The following is a 5,577-nucleotide window of genomic DNA, read 5'->3' on the forward strand; positions in this document are numbered from 1 at the left end:
AAGGCATTTTAGACAGTATGTTAAATGTCTGTTCTTAGAGTACATATGTTAAGAGATGGTCCCTGGAGCCAAACATTTTTATTAGTAATTAATGACATTCTTTACTTTTTATGTACCTGGTCTGCACTCTGCAGGCTGTGGTCTTGAAGAATGCTTGACCACAGCTTCTAGCTTCTAAGTTACAGAGAATATCTTCAGATGGCATAAACTCACTTTCTCTCTAGACCATTATCTTTCACACCATTCTAAAAGGAAGCAGAGTATTAATGCAAACAGAAGGAGCTCTAGGTAGTACCAAAATCACACTAACCTGGTCGCCCAGTAGTGAAACAGCAGAATAATCAAAGGAGTTTGCAGAGCTAGCTGAGCAGAATCATGAGACTTTTATAGTCTTAACAGACATACCACCCTGATTATGAAAATTTCCTTTTGTTGGCCATTTAAGGGTAATTATTAATGGTTTTTGAAACCCAGGCTTAAGACTGCATGAACCCCATAATTAAGGGCAAGATCCAATAAAGGGCCATCTCAGCAGTTGCTTCATGGTTCAGAGTCCTAAGAGTAAGCTTGGATTTTTTTCCCCCTGAGATAATATTTTTCCCTCCAATGTAGAATCATGATATTTGCTCACTGTTCACGTTTCATAAAGCTTACATATGGAGGATTATTTTCAGTTTAGTTGCATATTTAGGCTTTAAAAAATAACTTTCTTCGTATCCAGAAAAAAAAAATTGCTGCCCTGTGTGATAGCTCATACCTGTAATCCCAGTACTTTGGGAGGCCGAGGCAGGAGGATGGCTTGAAGTGAGTAGTTTGGTACTAGCCTGGTCAACATAGCAAGACCTCATCTCTACTAAAAATTAAAAAAAATCATCCAAGTGTGGTGGTACATGCCTGTAGTCCCAGCTACTGTAGAGGCTGAGGTGGAAGAATTCCTTGAGCCTGGGAGGTCGAGGCAACAGTGAGCCATGATTGTGCCACTGCACTGCAGCCTGGGTGACATGGTGAGATCCTGTCTCTAAAAAAGAAAAAATGCTGTCATAGAAGGACAATATTACATAGTTTAAAAAATTACAGTATGGTCATTGAAGTCCTTCTGAGGTCTTGTACATATTAGGAGTTTAAATATTTGAATACATGAATGAATGAATGGAAGTATTGCTTCAGACATGGGTTTAAGAAGTGGAAAGAAGATACTTGATAATTGGTGGTTTTATTTGGCAAATCAAAATTATTGAGTTACATGGTCATTTTTCAGCTCTTTCATTATTTGTTGGTCCCACGTCTGCTTTTTATTTCTCATTATCCTTTTCCTTACCAAATAAATTTTGTTATCATTCAAAAAACTTGTGACTTACTCTTGTTCAATTGGAAATACTTCAAACTTTTTGGAACTGCCATGATTTAAAATTGCCGAAGACATTGATTTCTACTGAAAAGAGTTCCATGAAATACATAAGACATTTCCGAGGGACATTGATCTAGTGCTGATGTAACTCACAGGAAGGGGTTCCAGGTGGATTTTAAGAGCACTTTGCAGCTTTGAAACACTTGTCCGCTTCCACACTTGTACAACTTTCTCTGACTCTGCCTTATATCACCCACAAACTGAGGACTGAACTATTGAGACTGTATTTCTCCTTGATGTTTCTCAGCTCTAAAATTCTAGGGCCTTATTTACATTGGAGAACAAATGGGAAATCTAATAGAATTCCTTAACAGCTTCCCGCCAGTCTTAAGCATTTATCATTCTATGTGTCTTTGCTGTCTTGTATATATTCTTTTTTGTTTTTATTACGGATTCTTTGACTTTGCCATACACCAGTATAGAGTATGTATTAAGTCACTGATTGGAGTAAAGACAGGCATTTTGTTTTTAGTTATAAGATTTTACACAAAAATATTCTGATTTTGGCAATGCATTTTAATCAAGATTTTAGAAAATTGTCAGTGGTTTTACACATATGTTCTGTTTTCCTAGGAGGAAGTAGGCTTTTGTGCATAATCACAACAAGCACTATCTTTTTTTTAACACCTTTAAAAAAATATTTCAAATCTACAGAAAAGTGGCAAGGGTAGTGCAGTGAACACCAGTCTGCCTTTCAACTAGATTCACTAATTGTTAACATCTCCGCATTTGCTTTCTCTTTCTCTGGACACTTTCCTCTACCCCTGAGTCATTTGAGAATCAGTTACAAACATCCAGACACTTCCCCTGTAAATGCCTCAGCATCTGTCCCCTAAGGACGAAGACATTCTCCTGCGCAACCACAATGCCATTATCATAGTCCACGTTAAATCTCCCCAATTGTTGAATAGCATCTTAAATCATCTTTCCTCTCAAATTACCACTCATGAGCTAAAATCAAATGGGGTGATTATTGTATTTCTTGCATCTGTTTTGTTTGTTGTTGTTGTTTGTTTTTTGAGACAGCCTCACTGTGTTACTCAGGTTGGAGTGCAGTGGTATAAATACAGCTCACTGCAGCCTCGACTTCCCCAGGCTCAGGTGATTCTCCTATCTCAGCCTCCTGAGTTGCTGGGACTACAGGCATGTGCTACCTCGCCTAGATAATTTTTTTTTTTTTTAATTTCTTGTAGAGAAATACAAAATGAGTTTTGCCATGTTGCCCAGGATGGTCTCCAACTCCTGGGCTCAAACGATCTGCCGGCTTCGGTGTCCCAAGGTGCTGGGATTACAGTCGTGAGCTGCTGCACCTGGCCTATTTTTTGCATCTGTATTGAAGAAATGATTTTAATAACTATATGCCATCTTAATAACTATATATTTGATGAAAGATAACATGTTCTATATAACACACCCATATATTACATATGATGTGTGTGTGTGTATGTCTGTGTAAAATTTATCTATAAGAAAAACTTTTGGAGCAGTATTGGTTAATAGCCTTTTAGGCTACAATTCTCTTATTTCAAGAGACAACTGATTAGAAAGGGCCCAATGCTGCCTATTGTCGGAATTTATACTTGTAGCAAATGCTAGCAAAACTTGAACTTGAAAAACAGCCTCTGGGGTCTTCTTAAGTTTTTACTTGCTCATGTCTGCCTGTCACATCTCTTGTCTGTTATTTTTCTCTTTACTCACAAACTCAAAAGCATGAGGGTAAACCTACGCTCAGGAACATGAAATCCACCAATAGATACTCTCATGAAACATTAACTAAAAATATATGGAGACAAGTGATAAATACAGGGTGTGTTCACAACAGTGCATTTTGAAACTAGAAAAGGGGGGAAAATGACAGGCACAGGGTGGTAATGGAAAAATGGAGAGGCAAAGGTTATTTATCACCTCACTGTTCAATTATTTGATCTTTGGACAGACTTAATTTTTCCTAGGAAAGCCAAGAGTGACATATTTTAAGAGCTCTGGGCACCACAGGCTTCTGTGGGTTATTCTGCTTGAAGTTGACAGCATGGAGTGTCTTGAAAAGCACCTTCAGGAAGAGGTTACAGTGTTAGTACCCAGCCACTGCAAAATAAAATGGGTGTGAAATGCTATCCAGGGGTTCTTGTTATTTTTGATCCTGAAGTTTAAAAGAGACCTTGAGTACTCAAATGCGACTTTCTCAGAAAGGATAGCTTACTTGTCACCTGACCTGGTGTCTCCCTTCCCTGGATCTTCAGACAGAGTTCACTTCTAACCTTTGCCTGGGCTGTGAGCCTCAGTCTTTTGGGTCAGCCTGTGCGCCTCAGTCTTTTGGGTCAGCCTGTGCTCACCTTCAGCAGTTGAGTTCCTAGAGGCCTCCTGACCATAGCCTGTGATTCTTGAGGGCATATTTTTTACCACAGTCAGTGTGCCTACGTAGGCACCCAACTCCCATGGCCTCATTAAATCCTTGCTGCAACCTTATGAAGTGGATGCTCTTGGTCCCCCCAGCCTATAGAGACTCCAAGGACCTGCTCAAGGTCACATTGCTGGTCAGTAGGAGAACTGGGATTCAAGTTCAGGCCCAGCCTGCACCCTCAGCCACCATGCCACATGCCCCTCCCAGAAGGGCTTCTCTGAGGACAACCGTTGTATGTTAACATTAAGCCCACAGGTAGTATCACACTTAAGTATTATGTTTACATCTGGAGGTATAAGAAGGTTCTTTTCCTGAGTTATAAGAAAGTTCTTTTCCTGATGAAAGTGATATAGGCCTTTGTCTGTTTTGTGCTGCTATAACAGAGTACCTAAGAGTGGCTAATTTATAAAGAAAATAAATTTATTTCCTTCCTTCTGGAGACTGGCTGGGAAGTCCAAGATCAAGGTGCTGGCATCTGGTGAGGGCCTTCTTGCTGTGTCATCATGTGGTGGAAGGCATCACATGGGTGAGACAGAAGAAAGGGGACTGAACTTATCCTTTTGCCAGGAACCCATTCCCATGATAACTAACCCATTCCAATGATAATGGCATTAATCCATTCATGGGGGCAAAGCCCTTATGACTTAATCACTTCTTAAAGGTTCCACCTCTCAACACTGTTGTATTGGTGATTAAGCTTGTAACACATCAACTTTGGGGGAAACATTCAAACCATAGCAGCCTCCTTCTACTGATGGAGACAGAAAAAAGTTTAAAAGACTGGAAAAATACATATGTACTTATGGGACTGGTCATTGGTTTCTCCACTGTAGATTCCATTCTCACACTAATTGATGACAGAGCAGGACAGGTTGGAAGCCAGAAATGGGAAATAAACTGCTTCAGATTAGAGGCAGGATCTGTCAGGCAGGACTGGTGATAGTGTGTACTCGGCTTCTGAGCAGGGCACCACCCTTCCCTTCCTGTCTGCTGAAGTGATTTACCTGCAGCTTGGGACATCCATGAGTATCTCAGACGCCCCTATGCTACTTTCTGGCCCACTGACCCATCCTTAGTCTCCTCTGTTAGTTTTTAATACACTTAAAACACTGGGAGATTCCATTATTGAGCACTTGATCTGAACTTGACACTGTGCCAAATTCCCTGGTAGAGATGGAGAATATAAAGATCTAATCCTTGTGCTTGATGAGCCTACACTTAATTTATGAGAGGTGATGCATTTTTGAAATAATAGAGGAAGTTAAAGCTGTTTATAGTAAAGAACTGTATTAGATTCCTATGGCTGTTGGAACAAATTACCACACAGTGGCTTGAAACACGTACTCGTTTCTTCTGGAAGTCAGAAATATAAAGTGGGTTGGCAGGGCAGTGTTCCTTCTGGAGGCTGTAGGAGAGAATCCATTTCCTTGCTTTTTCCAGCTTCTAGGGGCCACTTGCACATGGCCATCCTCTGTCTTCAGAGCCAGCAGCATAGCATCTTCCAGTCTCTCTAATCTCTGCTTTGTGGTCGTATACCCTTTTCTGAGCTTGACTTTCCTGCCTCCCTCTTTGAAGGGCCTTTGTGGTTACACTGGACCCACCTTGATAGTCCAGAATCTTTTCTTTTCAAGGGTCTCAATTTACAGGCCGGGCATGGTGGCTCATGCCTGTAATCCAAGCACTTTGGGAGGCTGAGGCTGGAGGGTCATTTGAAGCCAGGAGTTTAAGACCAGCCTGGGCAACATGGCAAAACCCTGTCTCCACAAAA

General features: G+C 40.8%; 2 protein-coding genes across 3 annotated transcripts in view; one reads left to right on the forward strand and one right to left on the reverse strand.

The window, feature by feature from the left end:
• Positions 1-419, reverse strand: part of S100G (S100 calcium binding protein G) — a 4,682-nt gene extending 4,263 nt beyond the window's left edge. The window contains exon 1 of the mRNA XM_017519109.2: positions 311-419. The gene's annotated coding sequence lies outside the window, so the exon portion shown is untranslated. The remainder of the gene's footprint in view (positions 1-310) is intronic.
• LOC108296618 (protein SET-like) overlaps positions 1-5,577 on the forward strand; it is a 156,751-nt gene that overhangs the window by 38,765 nt on the left and 112,409 nt on the right. The gene's annotated exons all lie outside the window — the stretch shown is intronic.

Source organism: Cebus imitator, unplaced genomic scaffold, assembly GCF_001604975.1.
Source record: "Cebus imitator isolate Cc_AM_T3 unplaced genomic scaffold, Cebus_imitator-1.0 Scaffold728, whole genome shotgun sequence".
In the NCBI taxonomy this organism is placed as follows: Eukaryota; Metazoa; Chordata; class Mammalia; order Primates; family Cebidae; genus Cebus; species Cebus imitator.